Source organism: Agelaius tricolor, unplaced genomic scaffold (genome assembly GCF_023055355.1).
Source record: "Agelaius tricolor isolate 1412-34295 unplaced genomic scaffold, bAgeTri1.0.p SCAF_6, whole genome shotgun sequence".
Classification (NCBI taxonomy): Eukaryota; Metazoa; Chordata; class Aves; order Passeriformes; family Icteridae; genus Agelaius; species Agelaius tricolor.
Window position 1 is genome coordinate 28,335,645 of NW_027269266.1, and position 18,139 is coordinate 28,353,783.

The 18,139-nt window shown below is 40.1% G+C and overlaps 1 protein-coding gene across 2 annotated transcripts in view; it reads left to right on the forward strand.

The window, feature by feature from the left end:
- The first annotated feature begins 284 nt into the window (after window positions 1–284).
- HDAC9 (histone deacetylase 9) overlaps window positions 285–18,139 on the forward strand; it is a 455,819-nt gene continuing 437,964 nt past the window's right edge. For both annotated transcript variants that reach the window (XM_071429136.1, XM_071429143.1), the window contains exon 1: window positions 285–619. The gene's annotated coding sequence lies outside the window, so the exon portion shown is untranslated. The remainder of the gene's footprint in view (window positions 620–18,139) is intronic.

Consider the following 18,139-nt stretch of genomic DNA (forward strand, 5'->3'; position numbering starts at 1 on the left):
GCCCTGCCCCGAGGGCTGGCAGGGGCCACCAGCGGCAAGGGTGCCGTGCAATAACCCAGGGCTCCGCCGCCAGCCGGTCCCTCGGCGGGCCGTGCCCCGCAGCCCCGGAGCTCCGAGCCCGGAGCGCCGCCCGGGGCTCGCTCTGCCCCGAGCCCGCCCGGCGCTGTGGGCGCTGCGAGGCCCGGCCCGCTCGGCCCCCAGCGGCCGCGGCGGGGAGCGCTGCAGCCCGGCCGCCTCCCCGCCTCCCCCCGCGCCGCGCCGAGCCGAGCCAGCCGCTATTTTTAGCAAATCCTCCCCGCGTCGCCACGGGCGGCGATCGCAGCGCGCAGCCCCGCGCCAGCTGCCGCCGCCGCCCCGCCCGCCCGCCCGCCGCGCACGGCACAGGCTCGCCCCGCCGGCGCGATGGCCACCTAATCGCGTCCTCATCGCCACCTAATCGCCTCCTCACCGCCACCTAATCGCCTCCTCACCGCCACCTAATCGCCGCCGCTGCCGCCGCAACTTTTCCTCCCCGCGCCGCGCCGCTCCTTCCCCCGTGGATCCGGTGGAAGATGGCAGTTGGGGGAAGCGCTGGAAGTTGCAGCCCGCGAGCGAAGAGATAAGGCGGAGGAGCGGGAAGGTGAGTGGCACCGGCCGGCTGCCCCTCCGCTCCGCTCCGCTCCGTCCCGCCAGGCTGCGGCGGGCAGCGAGTGCGGGGCCGGCCGGTCCCGCCGCCCGGACGTTGTCCTCGACCTGCCGGGGCGGTATTTTTGGGACCTTCGGGGAGGTTTCGGGAAGTTGCACCGTGTAAGGGCTGGCAAGGTGGCGGGGGAGGGAGGACACCGACGCCTCTGGCAAGTTTTACTTGGCGGGAGGGTGAGTGGAAGAGCAGCTCCCCGGGCGCTTGCCCTGCCAGGCGGGTGGTGCGTTTCGGGGTCCGGGGGATCCTCTGCGATCCCCACGTCCTGCGGGGCCGTGGCAGAGTCGGGGTGCCGGCCGGAGAACGGCTGCTGGAGCTCAGCGGGCGGTGCCAGCTCCCGGCTGGGACCGCGGAGCTCCGGAGGGCGCCGGGGGAGCTGCCCCGGGCGGCCGAACAGGTGGGCGACGCCGGGGTGCGCCCTCCTCGGGCACCGCCGCCCGGCCGGTGTCGGAGTGCCCGAAGCAGGCGGCAGGCGGAGGGCGGGTGCGTCCCGTCCCGTTCCCGTCCCGTCCCGTTCCCGTCCCGTCCCGTCCCGTCCCGTCCTGTTCCCGTGCCGGGTGGGTGGCCAGAATTTTGTATAGTTGTATTTACGGTGCCAAAGCGGTGTGTGCATCCCGGCCGGCAGCTTCCCGGTTGGCAGCGCAGGGCGTGAGGAAGTAGTTTCCAGCAAAGGTACAGTTGTTTTGACTCATCTAAAATGTCTGAGTTTTGATATGAAATGGAACATAATAGCAATCAGTAATCATTCATGCTTATCACTCCTATAGAAAAAAACCAAAACCGGGTATTACTCGTAATGCACAAAATGCATATTCATCTTTTAATATCTACCCCGAGCCCACAGCAGTTTATATTTTTAAGTGCTCTGATGAGGTCTAAAGCCACTGTTAAACAACATGGGAATTTAAGTGTAGACAAATATCTATAACAAGCCAATCTTTGAAGAAGTGGTGAGGTGGATTGTGGAGACCTTTTGACATATGAAAATGCATGAATGTGCGTTTTTGATGCAAAAGTTGTTGAGATTTTCTGTCACAAACAGCACAGAACAAGTGCTGACACAGAAACTGAGGAATTTTAAATATTTGTCTTTCAACATTGTCAGCTTTAATTCCTTGACATTTTGTTTTCTGTGACAGAAGAATAGTTTTGTGACAGTTATTCAGGATTTAATTTGCAAGCTCACAAAGGCCTGTAGCTGTGATGACAACTCATGAACAAAAAAAGGAAGGTATTTCACATTTAGGTTTTTCAAATGTCCTGTCCTACTCAAATGTTTTGTCCTGCTCCTATCTTCTCTCCCCACACACCTAGCTCTGCAACAGCATCTCTGTATCTTTTGAAGTTATTTCTTAGTGTCTCTAAATTTTCTCTCATGTCCAATACATTTCTGTATCAGTGGTCCCAGCTCATATGTGTTTTGTACCAGGAACACCTACTTTGTTCAGAAAGAGATGCCAGCTTGTTCTCTGTCATAACACCAGAGCAGTCTTGGAAGGCAATTTCATCCCTTCATACACTTAAGTTGCATTGATATTTGTGTAAAATAGCTATGCCTCAACTGTATAGAAGTTTCTACCATGAATGATGCAAATAATATACTGTTTTAAGGCCTCTTGTTCATTGTCATGACAAAGATGTGATCCAAAACACTGGAAATAAACATGTCATGGCTCCAGAGAAAAGCTGCAGTCAGTCATGTTTGTGTACCACTGGTGCAAGTTTCTTCATATAAATATTGAAATAGCTGTCTTTTTAACAAAAATGTAATTGTCAGTTCAGAATTCCAAAAAAGAGAAAAACATGCCATTTTACTTCTTGGTGACCAACTTGATGCAAACACAGCATCATAGTTAAGCCTGCCCAAAGCACTGGTCTCAGTGTCAAATTCCTCTGTAAGTCTGTGTAAATGTGTAATACACGCAAATGTTTTGAATCTGACTATAAAATGTTAGTTTTGAAAACACTAGTGTTTGGTTTTCCATTAAATTGCTTTTCCACAAATGAAGCTTGGTCTACATGACTAAATGGGAACAGTAATTTGTAAGCTGCTGTGTATCTTCAGTTCACCAGCATCTTCCTGCTCCCAGAGCAGCTTAAAAACAAAAGCGAAATAGTGTCTTCACTGCTGGAAGTCAGTACATGCTTCATTTAGAGCAGTTGTTCCTATTAGAATTTATTTATGTGGAAAAAAAAAAGATAATACTATAATTAAGTGACACATGTATTTTGTAATTTTGTGATAAAAATAACATTAAAAAGAGATTCAGTTATAAAAATGATACACTTTCTAAAAAGCATGTAAGCTGGAAAATAACTTTCAGTTCTTTATCTCACTACCTAAAATAGCCCCATAGGACTTGCTGTTAGAAATATTACTTGCATACTGAAAATATGTATCAAATTAAAGTTTCCCTGTCCTGAAAATTGTATGAATCCTGGTATGAATTGCATGAATACTGATGGTACCTAAATCTAGTTGCAGCAGTTACTTTCTTAGTATTCAGCTAATGGTTAGTAGGCAAAATGTAGCTTTGAAAGTAATCAAAACCTGTTGTGAATGAACAACTATACCAATGAAAAATGGCAAAAGACTTGGGATGTAGTCTAATAATCTCCAAATTGGTAAATTAAGCACATATTTACCAGAGTGTTTGTAATATTGTTGGTTTATATTCACCAGTATTCAGACTAGCTAATTTAAAGCTACTTAGGGTATTGTTGAAACTTCAATAGAAAGTATTGTGGCTTGCAGCATACTCATAGCTGAACCATTTAGCTGAGAGAGCTTAGTGCATCACAGGAGTGAGGCTTTTCCCCTTTTACAAAAGAGTTCTGGGTCAGATTTGTTGAGGATTGTATGCCGTGTCCTATAAGCATGCTGTTTACATGAACTTTCCATATGAATTCAAATTAAAGGAATGACTGTTCATCAGTTTTCCAGTCTCCTCAAAAGTAAGAAAATGTTCTTTAAGTTGCCACAATTAAGTAGAAGGTACATAATACATCCGTTGAGTTAAATTAAAGATAGCTCTCATGTAAAGACTGAACATTAGGCTATTCTATGATAAAACATATTTTTCATGCTTCAAAGCTTCAGTAATGATTTCCAGATAAATAGGCAGAGAATGTTGCATTGCTGAATCACTTAATGTTATATTGTTTGTTGAAACTGATAGATGAGTAAGGCAATTTAGAGCTAACATCACTTCATGAAATCACCTTTCATTTTCTCCTTTTGGTTTTGAGTTTTTAAATTAGGATGATCATACACGACCAAAGAATTTTTTCCTTACTCAATGGAACTTGTAATGAATGTGTTATGTTGTGAACATCAGTGTGTGCTGGGTAAGGCTGTGCTAGTGTTGAATATATTGTTACAACTTTAATAATAAATTCAAAGTTTATTTGTGCTGCTAATCTATAGATTCATCTTCAAGCAGCTAAAAAACTTACAGTGAAATAGTGCTTAACTACTGCTCAAAACTAATGTTTCAATACTTTGAGGCCAGCTTAGACCTTTCCTGTGAGGATATACCCACACTTCTCCATACTTCTCCATTTTTGTACAATATATAGTTGTATGACTTTCTACCAAAGAAGTTTGTCAATGCAAAAAGTTAACATGAGGTCAAAGAAAGATTTAGACAAATTCCTAGATAAAAAAGAAAAGAAGAAAAAAAACTACCAAAGGCTAGAAAGCAGAGATATAATGCTTCTGAATCAGAATGTCCCTAACCAGCAAATATTCTGGAGGCTTCAGAATATTTCAAGAAGGTACCATTCACATGGTTGCATTGCATTTCCTCACTTTTCCTTATCATTTGCTGTTGGGTATCTGGGTGGACAAGGTGATATGCAATTTAGACATTCCTTTATAGGGAAAAGCGATTGGAAACTTTTGGTTACACAACATTCAAGCAGATGTTTACTTGAATTAATTAGCATTAACTCAATGTATGATGTTGATTATGAGATGGAAAAGTAATAGGAAGCAAATATTTGTTCTTATTTTCCAGTAATTTATTGTTAATGGTATTTTTCAATATCATGTTAACATTGGTCATTCACAAATCATGATACATTGTTGAAGTTTGTTTATGATATGTAGCAACTATAAGGATAGTTTGTTTTAAATCTATTGCATAACTGTAAACTATGTTTATTTAAGAAAATGAAATGCTTTTCACTGAAGGTAGCTCAGAAGTGCCAGTAAGAAGATGTTTCCTTACAGTATGTCTTTTATTTGTCCTCAGTTCCTCAGTTTTGGAGTTGAAGATGATGGATTCTATATCTCTTCATTTGCTTTCTGCCCTGAGATGCTCAGTCTTTTAGCTCATTTCTGTTCGAGGTACAGAGTGCTCCTTCTCTAGAATGGATGATTGTCACCCTTGGGGTTTTATTCTGACTTGAGTCTGGTTTTCTAACTTAGTCTGAGCATGCATGAGCCTCTACTGTCCTGTTCACTGAGTCCAGATTTTGTTTCTATGCTCTATGAACCTGCAAGAGAGGTGAAGACCTGGTCTAAAGAGTATTTTGGAAAGGTGATGTCCAGTGCACAAGAGAAATTGGCAGTCCTGAAGGATGCCAATCTTGTGTGCATACAAGATACGTGAACACTTGAGCCTGAGCCTGTTCATAAAGGAAGTGGTGCTACACAGTGCCTTTGGTGCCTCAACCTTTTACAGTGCCAAGGACAGGGAGGCAAACACTGCTCCACAAGCTTTGGTGAAAGGTGACACAGCTGCAACGGAAAGGCAGCTGCAGATGGCAGCTGCACGTAGTAACTATTTGTTGCATAATATGTGTAAATTATTCATTTGTTTCATAGATAGATAGCTCTTCAGTTGTCCATATATAGGTTAAAACTAAAGGAATGTGTGGACAATATAAAATACGTCCAGTTGCCATTCCAATCTTTTGTGTTTCCCCTTTTGGCAGCCAATAAAATCAACACTGATTAAAAAGTTGTACTATTAGTTAAGCACATTTTTGATATTTCATTTGGAGTTGAACCTGTTTTACTTGGGATATAAATAATTACTCTACGTATTACAAATTGAAAGATCAGTGAGTTGCAAGGGAAAATGATTTTCAATACCTGAAACACATCATAGTCCTCTAATGTGGTTTAGGTTTCTCTCCTCAATTCCATTATTAACACCAGGGATTTAGCTGGAGGTTGCCATAGGATTCTTTTTGGCCTCAGTGTACTCAGTTTTCCTTCCATAAGAATCAGAGCAATTAGGAAGCAGCAAGGCACTGAAGTTGAATCTCATTCACAGTTACAGAGTAAAGACATTGTCAAGATGCAATCCTGTGGCAATCAGGACCACAGCCTACAAGAGTGAATAGTTCAGGGGGGGAATCCAAGCCAAGGTATGAATCAGAGAAAGGTATTTTCATTTGTAAATTACATTTGTAGGTTTAATTTATGGGTACCCACTGCAGTACCAGCCTAGCAGTCCCTTCCTCTTGCATGTGTACATTCCATGCCTGAAGGTGGACAGTCTGCACAGAACACCAAGTACAGTTGAGCAGAGTGTAACAAAGAAAAGATAAGTAGAATCTTTAAGGGGTGATAGCTCTCCTATTTCAAACATTAGTCTCTTATGAAGACTGTGAATGAAGAAACCACCTAAGAGAATATTTAACTGCTCTCAGTATATCCAGGTTGCTTACTCAGAGTCTCTTGGAAGACTGTGAAGTGTTTATATTTGTTCTCTGCCATGACATACACCTTGTCTTCCACTCCATCTGGCTGTATGCTTTCACCCCCCTCCAAAAAAAGAAATTCTGTTATGAAAATGTCGTTAGGTATTGCTATCTTTTGAACAGTTGGGGCAAGAGTTCAAGGCTTCCTTTTGACTGAAAAGTGAAGTTAGTAAGTGGATTTTTTTGGTGCAGAGGCCTTCTTCAGAAGCTAGTGAAAAAAGGGACACGTTTAATGTTATTAATGGGTGTGTAACCCTAGGTTTTTGTAGCATTTTAGTGAGATACATGTGACTGGATCAGTATCAGCCTATTAATGCGATGAGACTTCCTTTAGGACTTCTGAGAGCTGATCAACCATCCTTCTTCCTTGTGCTAATGCATGTCATTTATACTGATCCAGATTATGAAGAAAATGCAGATTTCAAAAGAAGGTGAAAGGAAATGACATCTTCTAAAAATTTGCTGAGGGTGACACTAATATTAACAGTACTAGGACCTTGATTGAAGAGGTCAAGGATTTTACTTGTCCGTGAGGAGTTTTGCAATTGCTTATAATGAGATCAGGATGTCACCTTTGCAAGTGAAATTTTTACCTCTTTGATGGGCTGGTTGTTGTTTGCTGTTGAAACAGATCAGATTAAGAGGAGAACTTGTGAAAGCCCTGTTCAAGGTTAAGATCTACTGAAGACATGCATGGAAGTCTGTAGTACATTCATTTCCTTCCCAGCCAGAGCAGAAATGGCATGGAGCATGGAATCTGGGACTGGATCTAGCAGCAGTGGATTGTTCTTTGATTCATTAGCACAAACCATAGGAGCTGATTCAATTTAGACAGGCAGTCAGAGAGGTGGAGGAGCTAGAAAAGCATATAAAAGATAATTCCTGATTATTCTTTGCTGCCATCTTTTCCAAATTACCTTTATATAAATTTAGCAGATTTTGGCATGCACTCTGGGTACATTATCCCTACATCAAACTGTCTGCATGCTTCTATTCCCTCCATCACTAGTTTTCCTTAGTGATGCCTAAATATAAGTTTGTAGCTTCTTCAGTGTACTCTGATTACATGCAAACAGAGCGTGCTGGTATGCGTAGGAGATTTTTCTGGGTGTCTGGCAAATGAAATAGTTTTTCTTTAGGCCACAGAGTAGCAACTGAGCTACTTCCACAATTTCACTGCAATTTTTATGGGGAGTCTGTATACAATGCCTGTGAGAAATCTGGAAGGGTTTTGTTGCATTGACTTTGTAGTGACAAATTGACTGTCATTTCTGACACAGCTTCACATGTACTTACCCTCAGAATGGTCATCCATACTTTTGAGGAGATTTGCTGGGATGTTGGCTGCCTGTGGAGTCTGTATGCATCTTTTTTCCTCACTCTTTTTATTTCTGTGGAGTGTTTGTATTGCTGTTTTTGTAAAAGAGACTGAGCCGGAGAGACAGCAGGAGACACAACTGAGAGTCTTTTTCAGCTGACATTTGGACCATAATTTAGGTTTTATGCATAGAAATGTCAGCTCTAAAGACACTTCTGTTAGATAATGAAGCAACATAATAAATCCATTATCATGTTAAGACAAAAAAGATATGGATTTTTTTCAGTGATTTCAGTCCAAGTATTTCAGGAGAGACAATTTAAAAAGGCATATTTTTTTGTATTTTAAGGCCATAAATGTAATCAAAACAAATTAAAAGTAAACCACATTTTAAAAGGTTTTGAATTCTGCTTGCTTACTCTGATTGAGGGTGATTATCTTGCATAAAACTGATTAACTATGTGATATGTAACCTAAAGTAGTTTTCTTAAAATATCATAAGGCTGTCTCATCTTTAGGTTGCCATTGCTGTATTATGTATATGGTCATTTTATATTACTCACCTCTGTGAAAAAAAAGCACTAAATAGCTTCCTGCTCCAAGTCTGTTGAAATCAATATGGTGAAAATACCAACATCTGTCATTTATGGTATGTGAATGAGAAGAGTCAATTCCAGAGTGAATGGGAAATGCATAGATAGGCAAGGCCAGAACTGAGGTCTAATATATGTATCTTTTTTTTGTTCATAATTGGGTTTTAAGTCCAACCTCATAACAGGATGTGGACTACGTGCCAAGCAGACATAAAGCAAAGCAAAGACAATTATTTTTCACCCTTAAAGCAGTTACTGTACATCGGTGCAATGATCTGTCAGATTTTTGTATGCAGGCTGTTATCCTCTTGTCTAGAGACTTTTCCCAGTAATGTTGCTGCTTCAGTTAGGCAAAGGAATAATTAACTATACTGATCTTAACAGAACTGTTATTGCTGACACATAGCAAGGGAAAAAAAAGAGAAAATCTGACTTGCGTCAAGTTGAAAATGTGTTAGCTATTGGCTCAGTCTAATTATACTGAATTAAATCTAATTGCATATTGTCATCCAGGCCCCAGAATTTTAATAGTAATTGAATTCTTGTAAAGTTATAAGGGTGATTTAAAAAAATAATGTAAATTCTGTGGTACTTTCTCTGTAAAATTGAAATTTCTGGAAAAAACAAATACTGTTTAATCATTTTGGTGAGGAAGTTTTTGTCAGAAACCAGTAATTAAATATAGGGGATTAACATGAATAGAAAATAAACTTCAAGGTTTTTCACCTGTTTCATTTTATTATCTATTTGTCATTTGTTATGAAAGAAGGTACTACTAACAATATTTCTGTTTTAAAAGATGACTGCTACAGCTGAATTCTCTACATTTATCCTGGTATAGAATAGTGCTGGCCATGGCACTACTAAAAGTAGAAATCCTCTCTGAATGAGGATTTCATTTGGTTTTGACCATTTTGCAGCTGGTTAATTGTTTAAAGTGAAAGTAATTCTGTAATGCATGTTGCAGTTGGTACTCAAAACCAGTTATGTTGCATTCTGCATCAGTCATTAAAAATTGTATTGATTAGACAATAAAACCAGTGTTGCTAGAAGAAATAAAGGGTAGGTTAGGCAAGAAAAAAAAATTTCAATTTGCAATAGATGAGGAGACTCTTTAGCTTAGTAACTGCAATGTTACTCAATGCTGTGGTTCTCATTTCCTAATAGTAATAAATTGGAATACTGTTATTTCAGTTACATTTCTTTTTCTTTTGTAATGCATCTGAAAATTAATAGAAGCTTTGCCTATTTTATTACAGTTCTGCAAAAAAAGAAGGAGAAATAAAAAATGCATGTGAGGATAAAGCCAGTAAAATCTTAGTGTTTTAATTGGAAGTATTTCTGGGAAGCAAGTGGAAGCTTTGGAGCTGGATATCAAGGTTAACACAGACAATTGGATTAGGCAAGTTCATCTTGGCTGATGGCAGCTAGAATCACTATCTCTAACAGAGAATTATCACTGGAGAGCAGTGGGAAGTGAATATGTAATCAAAGAATGCTCTGTCTCCATCCTGCCTGTCATACCAACACCTTTGGTACCGTAGAAGAAAACATCCCTTTCACGTAGCTATGAGATGTATCATGAGTGAGAAAAGTACTGAAAGATCTAATAAAGACAGTCTCAAAGTGAAAAATAAGAAACCCAAACAAAAAAATCACATTTTTGTTATTTGAATATCCATATGCGAACTGTGCTGGAAATGTATACAATATACAGACTTGAATAATTTATGCTTGGATAGACAATTACATCAAATAATAGCAAAAGCCTGATTGTTTCATGCTTTTTTTTGAAGGTCCACTCTCTTTTGGTGCTGAGTTCCCGATTAGAAGGAATCATCTTCCATGTTCCAGTGGAAATAAATCAGTTTCAGTATTATTATAGAATTTATTCACTATTGAATGCATAATTCCTGGAACAAGAAAGCATCAACAGGAGAGCCCTCCATTCTATGTAAGGTTGTAAAATTTGCCATTTTGTTATAGAATGGGGTGTGTTTCCCTTTTTTTCTTATTACTGGCCCACAGAAGGTAATTGCAGATTTTGTGTATAAGCCTTGGGGACAGTTTGGATAACTGAATTGAATAATTGAAGTAAAGAAGCTGAAAGAAAGAAAGCACATTCAAGCACTTCACTTTTTGGAACAGTGAATTAGAGAGAAGCTGTGCCCTTATCGAACCAATAAGAGAAACCTAAACTCTTCATTCCTCTCTAAAATAATTTCAATCTGCTGTTTCAGCAGCATGATTCATGCAGAAAGAATGTTTGCTTCTCAGTCAGATTCCACTAACCCACTAGTTACTGTATCCAGTGGGCATAAATTCTATTTAGGTAAGGTGGAGTACTGTGACTGTGTTTAAGACATAAAATTCTATGCATGATTGTTCATAAAGACTGGAATTCATTTTCCTGCATGGAGAAATGTTAGATGCCACTCTAAAATTATGAATCTGAGTTTATTTGTGGGGAAATTGCTCTTGATTGTGACACCAAGTAGGAACTTGTGTACAACTTCATACCCTCTAGATGCTCAGGCTTACATCCCAAGTTATGACAGCTTCCTGTAGGCTCATCAAGATGGCTAAATATTTTTAAGAATGCAAGGTGCTGGCTATATTGTCCAACAATCCAATTAATTTTCTACTGATTTTCTTTCTTCTTCTGTGCCCAGAGAACACAGCTGGCTGTTACATTGGCCTGGGGACTATGAAGCCATGGGTAATCAAAATGATATACACAATAAGGGGACAACACTGAGCCAGTATTGGTACAGTCTGTGCTGGTACGAGACCTTCCAATGCATGATGGTGCTTCCTTTCATGAGTAAGGATGTTCTTCCTTACATTTTTTCCTGTAGGGGGATAGAATAAAAGAAAATAAAGATAGTGTAGAAAGTAATCTTACCCCAGATGTGAGAAGGAGAGAGTGTGAGAAAGAATCAGTGCTCTGAGGAGCTGCCCGTGAGAAACACCAAGGAAGTATGAAACTTTTGCCATAAGGAGACAGCAGTATGGAACCCCTGCAATAAGATGACAACATTTTCCCATAGCTTTTTCCAACTCCCTGTGGCAGCCTGAGTTCCAGTCAGTCTCACAGCTCTGAACAGAAAGTCCTCTACAAACCACAGACAGCATGGACAAGTCTTAGCTTAATTTTTTTCCTCTTGCTGGCCTGAATGATGTAGAATTTTGAATTGCAGGCCTCTTAGTTATTCAGAATCAAGAAGGGCAAAGGCAGAGGAAAAAAACCAAAAAAACCCCTTTTCTTTTCATGAGACAACTTCTGCTATGCTTGGCACCCAAATCACAAAAACCTGCTGGATAAATGGATTCTTCCCAGTGGCAAAGCATGCACCAACCACCACTCAGCCTGCAACTTCTAGTACTTCTTGTGTAATTTTTATGGAAGTCCAGTTACAGGGCAGATGAATGTCTTTTGTAGCCAATCTTTCCTGGCAGGAAGGAGATGACAACCCCAAACCCTGAAAACAGCAAAGCTTGAGTGGCACCCTGCCATTGCTCAGCATGCAAGTGATTACTAGCTCACAGCACACAATTCTGGACCAGACAAATATAGAACTTGGAGACAATGAGAGGCATGAGTGTCTTCTCAAGTGCCTTCCATGCTTGGTGCTCCATCCTTCACCTTTTAGTGATGAAGGACGCTTAAACAGCATGAGTGTGTGCTCCTAGCATGGACAGTCAGCAGTTTTGGCCAGGTTCTGCCCATGTTACACATTCAAAACCAGCCTAGATTTCCTATTTAATCCTCAAGCCTCTGTTTCTCCAGGCCAATGACTTCCCACATGTGTCTGATCCTTTTCCTGCTCATGACCAGGAGAATAGGTCTAAACATTGTCTGAGGTGTTTAAAATATGGGGAAGTGAGCAGGTGTTAGGAGACAGTAGTTGTGATATTTGGCTTTTCAGAATGAAATACACAATGGATAGGAGATCTAGAGAGAAAAATAATTCAAAGTAACTTGGTAATGCTCCATCTTTGTGTTTATTCCTAGACTGAACTGAATAAGTGGCTTGAAACACTCAAGTTCCCTCTTTCACCCTGGAGTGGACACTTGAAATAAACAGTTGTGTGCTCTGTTTGTTCATTACAATGCTACTTCACTTGATAATCTGTCCCAGTCATAGTCAGGAGAGAGCTGACATAGCAGCACCAGGAGTAGGATGGCTGTGTTTGGTCTGAAATCAAGCCTGGATGTCTTGCAGTGTAAAAAGTTTTCAGTTTTTTCCTTTTTTAAGTAGCTAAGCATCTACTGAGCGACAGACAACAGTTTGAGTAGAGAACAAGAATGTTGGGAGAACTGGAATCTCTAGAGGTGTGCTCTAGAGGCCATGGTGCTACCTGAGCATGGGGCTTACTTGCCTGTCTTGCATGGTAGAATTACAAGTCATTATTTGTAGGGACACAGTTTTTGGTAATTGGGAGTGGGGCTGAGGCTGAGCCTCACCTCCAATGGGTACAGCTGTGAGAAGCAGAGGAAAAGTATTGAAGGTAATGAGCCAGGGAGTGCCCAGGTGCACTGACCAATCACAGAAGGGAGTAGAGGGCACACAGGTCCAATGCATCAACATGAGGGTATAAAAGACTGGGCTAAAGAGCAAGAGGGGTAGATGCTAGCAGCCTTCTGAAGTGGTATGTTGTTACTCTGTAAGGGGCAGATGCTTGAAGTCTCCTGATGAGGTCTGGTGATACTCTGTATATCATGGCCATCTCAACTGTGACATATGCTGCTACAATTATTTTCCTCTTACCTTGAAGCTGTGGAAAGGTTGTGTCTTCTCCTGTTGGATACAGGTGCTATGATAGATCTGAATTGTCCTAATTGTCAGGGTGTATGCAGCATGTCACATGTCATATCTTTTTATTCTGCTGAATCAGATTAAGTTACCTTTACATATATCTAGCCTAAAATTTTGATGTCTCTGAGATGATTTTCATGTAAGAGCAAGTCTGGGAGTGATGAGTGGAAAGGGACTGTTCTGACTTCCAGTGTCAACTTCCATGTTTTTACTGCTTAGTCAGGTTCTCTAGGATATATCTAAAAGAATATGTGTCCTCTAGGCAGAACATATCTATCTTTACCCTTCAATTTCTTTCTTGCCTAACTGGCAAAAATTAGTATCTGCAGATGCAAATCTTGTCTAGTTCTCCCTTGGTATCTTAGGGGAAATCGGTGAGATCCAGGAAACTTGTTTGAGGTCTCTGTGAATTTGTTTCTAGGCTGTGCCTCTGCTATGGGTCTGGAAGAAGGTCCCGAGGCAGGAAGAGGTTATCTGAAAGTAATTCTGGTGCTTCACCCAAGATGACCCTAGGATAAACTACTAGGCTTTCTGGCAGCCTCTCCATGCTCTTCATAGAAGGGGTAGGTGTTACATGAAGTGCTCACAATTTCGGAATACAGAACTTTTATAAACTTCAGTTTAGAATGTTTTCTTCTCCTGGAACACCTGACATTATTCATGATCCTGATGTATGACCATGAAATATTACTGTTAGCAAAATTATGAATTAGGAATGTGGCCTTCCAAATGTGGTCATGTATGGCTCCCAGACCTCCCCTTGCTATATAATCTGCAGTACCCAGACCTGTGCCAAGGGATTTCCTTTAGAAATGGAGTGGCTGTTTGTCTCATTTTCACACACTTCTCTTGGTAGAGGCTTGCTGAGGGATGGGGGTGAAGTATGATGGCTTGGCAATGTGGCAACAAACCTCTTAAATCTTGTTCCTTGAATGTTTTTTTTTTCTAGAAAGTTGTCTTTTAAGTGATATATATTTCTTCTCAGTTTGAATATTTGAGAAATTAGGGGATTACAAAGTATTTGACAAGTGCTATGGAAAGACTCGCATCCATGAGAACATCAGTGAAGGACCTGTTAATGTTACTTCTGCTTCTCTGTAGCTCCAAGGGGGTGGACATTGCTGTCTTGAAGAGATCACTTCTTTTCTTTGTTCAGAGTTATCATAACAGGTAATCCTTTCTCCTGTGGCATTTATCGATCCCTTCTGTCAGCTCTCATTTAGATTTGATACACCATCAAATGATACACAGGTTATGATATGAAAAATGACCACAATTTAGCCACTAAAAATGGCATAGATAAGTGACAGCACAAAGCTTTCTGAGCTTAAGTCAGACCTATGCATCTAAATAATTTAAGACTCTTCTTAACAGTTTTCTTAGTTTTATAAGAGAAGATTCACCTACAGTTGCTAGGAAATTAGCAGTAAGCATATAACCAGATTAAAAAGAAAAGTGCTGCTTTACCTCTTTCCTCCAAGTGAACTTTTAATTTTCTGGATGAATGCTTTTTCCAAAATACAACTTTTGTCTTTCAAATTCCTCTAACTACTTGTTTTAGAAAGTATCTTTCTCCCAAGTAATTTCTCCTTGTGCTGTGACCTGAGTTCTTTTACAATCTTGAAAGGATTGTAAAAGAACTCAGGTCACAGTTCCCTAGAGCAATTTCCACAGCATTTTGCTGTTATATCACAGTTGTTTCTCTGATGAGTTGTTGCACCAAGCTGGATTACTTTTTCAGAATTTGTGGCTTAAATACTCAAAGAGATTTCATTTTTCTTCTTGGGTGCTCCACAAGGCCATGAAGACTTTTTTTTTCCCTCATCATTAGTAAACCCATAGTATTTTCTGTAAAACTCTTTTGACAGCTGCAGTTTTGAATACTGCACCTTTTAAACTTGATTTATAAAATCACAGATTTGCAAAATGGTTAGGGTTGGAAGGGACCTTAAAGATCATCTGTTCCAACCCGCCTGCCATGGGCAGGGACTCCTTCCACCAGACCAGGTTACTCAGACCCCCATCCAGCCTGGCCTGGAACACTTCCTGGGTTGGGGCATCCACAACTCTGGCCAACCTGTTCCAGTGCCTCACCACCTTCACAATAAAGAGTTTCTTCCTAATATCTAATGTAAACTTATGCTCTTTCTGTTTGAATCCATTCCCTCTTGTCCTGTCACTACACGTTCTTGGGAAAAGTCCCTCTCCATCTTTCTCATAGGCTCCCTTCAGGCATTGGAAGGCCACAATTAGGTTACCCTGAAGCCTACTCTTCTCCAGGTTGAACAATCCCAATTATCTCAGCCTTTCCTTCTAGGAGATATCTTCTGATGCCTTAAGTTTTACCTTTCATATATTTCAGATTCTGTATTGCCTAGGGGTGTAGCTCTGAGCTTCATATTAAGTGTTTGTAAGCTCCTTTCACAGGGTAGGTAGACAAAACAATCCTTTTCCAGCTTGAAACCAAGGACAATCCTTATGAGCTTCATGCCACAAGGTATAAACAATAGGGAACTTAAGAAGAGAAAACAAGTAGGATGAAACTTCATAACCTCAAGTTATGATTGGACAATTAACTCCAATATACAAATGAACCAAAGCTTACAAAAGTGTGAGACCTTGTGACTGGTCATTCATTTTGTGACAATTTTGGATCCATCTTGGGTGTAGCCCTGGCCAGGCTCTTGGACTGCCCAAGGTGTGTCCTTTAAGACCTTTTAATAGATATCTACTTTATTCTCTTAGCTCTGTCTAGTCTCTGTTCTGGGTCAGCCCCTCAAGGCATCACTTCCATCCTTCTTATCTTCTTGGGCCTCCTCTAGACTCATTGCAACAGATCAATGTCCTCCCTGTGCTGAGCATCCCAGAGCTGAATGCAGTTTTCCGGGTGGGATCTCATGAGAGTGGAATAAAGGGGCAGAATCACCTCTACTGACCTGTTGGTGATGCTTCTTTGGATTGATTTCACAGGCCTTTAAACTGAGCTTCCTTCTTTCTAAGATGCATGTCGTACCTGTTAAAAATCAAATTAATGTTGTTGGAAGTAACAGTCTCAATAGTAAAATATGCCTAAAACTGTGTTCATCAAAGGCACTTTTGCTACATAAAAATTTTAAGCTGTTATTTATTAAAACATATGGTCAAAAGCACCTTGTGGAAAGGATTAAATACATTATTACAATACATACATGCAATATTTTTGAATACCATGTATTGTTTGTGTGTACAGAACTTAATTTCTTCTCTGCCGACTTTATGTTCATGTATTTTCACATTTATTTTGAATGCTCACGTAGATGAAAGGTGTCATACACCTAGCACCAGCAAATAGTATGCAGTGAACAAGTTATAGTCAGTAACTAAATTTCTTATATACTGTGAGCTGATGTTATCAGAAATATATAGCATATAGGCATATACTCTGAAATTTGGTTCTTTAAAATTTCAATTTCATAATTTAAGATCTCAGTCCTGCTCAGCATACATTGAAGTAGCACAAAGACAAACTACAGGCTGGTGCCTTTCAAAGTACCCATGGCAGATACTGGACTTCAGCTCTCTGTAGAACTGTACCTGCCTAAATTTAAATATGCTTACCCTGCTGATTTTGATCTTTTCCTGTCAGCTTGATTATAGTGGTATTCTTTGAAGACTTACGCTGTGATTTCAGTTTATTTAACTATAAAGAGATTAAATGCATTTTCTCTAATAATCTTGGTAGAAAGTGAGTGCTCAAAGCAAAGATTGCACTGTTTGAGAATTTTATCTGTTTTTTTCAAACTACAAAGACCTGTTGAAGAGAACAATGATGACACATATCTAGATGGAAAGTTCTTAGATTTACTTTTTGAATTTTAGTTTTCTTCTACACTTTTTCTTTTAGTTTAAGTGACAAATGTGACTCATGTGAGATGAAGGAATCCTTTTAATATTCCTATGTTTTGGCAATGGTGGAAGTACAGTAGTCAATGAAAAAACCCATACATAGGGCAAAGTGAATCTTAATGTTTGGTGACAGCAATGGGCTATGTTGAAGTGAGAGAATTTTTAAAAATCAGAATAACAGATTGGCAGCTGGGAAATACATCTAAAGGGGACCATCTTAGTTGTATTATTAGCAAAGAAATAGATGGAAAGATATCTGAAAATATATTAGAGGAAAAAAAAATGTGACTATACAGATGTACTCCTTTGCCATAGGTGGACATAAATTGACATTGATAATCAACGTATTATCATGGTTGAAACAGATTAGGGAAGCCCAGGTAGAAAGTGGTGCTGGATGAATGCTTGGGACACTCAACAATTTGGACACATATCAACTATGAATGGAAATGTGCCAGTAAAGAGGAATTGGGGAAAGTCGTTAAAGCATGACCCGAGGAACAAAATTATTAAAATTAATTGATTGTGTATGACACTAAAGTTCTTTTTCATTTTGAGAAAGCAGAGCTAAAGCAGAGCTGAAGCTATAAATGCCACTTTTTCAGGATGAAGTTTTTACTCTGGCCAGAAATAATAAAATAAGAAACAGTAATAGTACATAGTTTTCATCAAAGCAGCTACTGTAGTCTGTAATGCACTTTCTTTGGCAGATGCTGACATTTAATTGTGACTTCTGTGCCCAAACAACGGTAGCAAAAACATCTTCATTCCAAGGAAAAGGTGTCTTTCTCCGTGACAGTGCTAGCAGATATTCCTGACTTTAAAAAGGTCAAGAAATCCTATCATTTTTCTTTCTGAACATTGTGCCTAATTTCCTTGCTATATGCAGTATATAATGAAAAAAAGCCCATGTTGCTGGTATCTTAATCAGTATCAGGAGGAAAGAGAAAGATCTTCTTCCTGGGTCTTGGCGCATTGACTTTTTTTTTTTTTTTTGGGTCTGCTTCTGAAAATCTTTAATTTTTGTTAAGGTAAGAATAAAAAAAATGAACCTTTGAAAGAGATGATCATTACTGCTACTTTTTTTTATTGTCCAGCATTTGAACTGTGTCAATAAATATTAAAATGT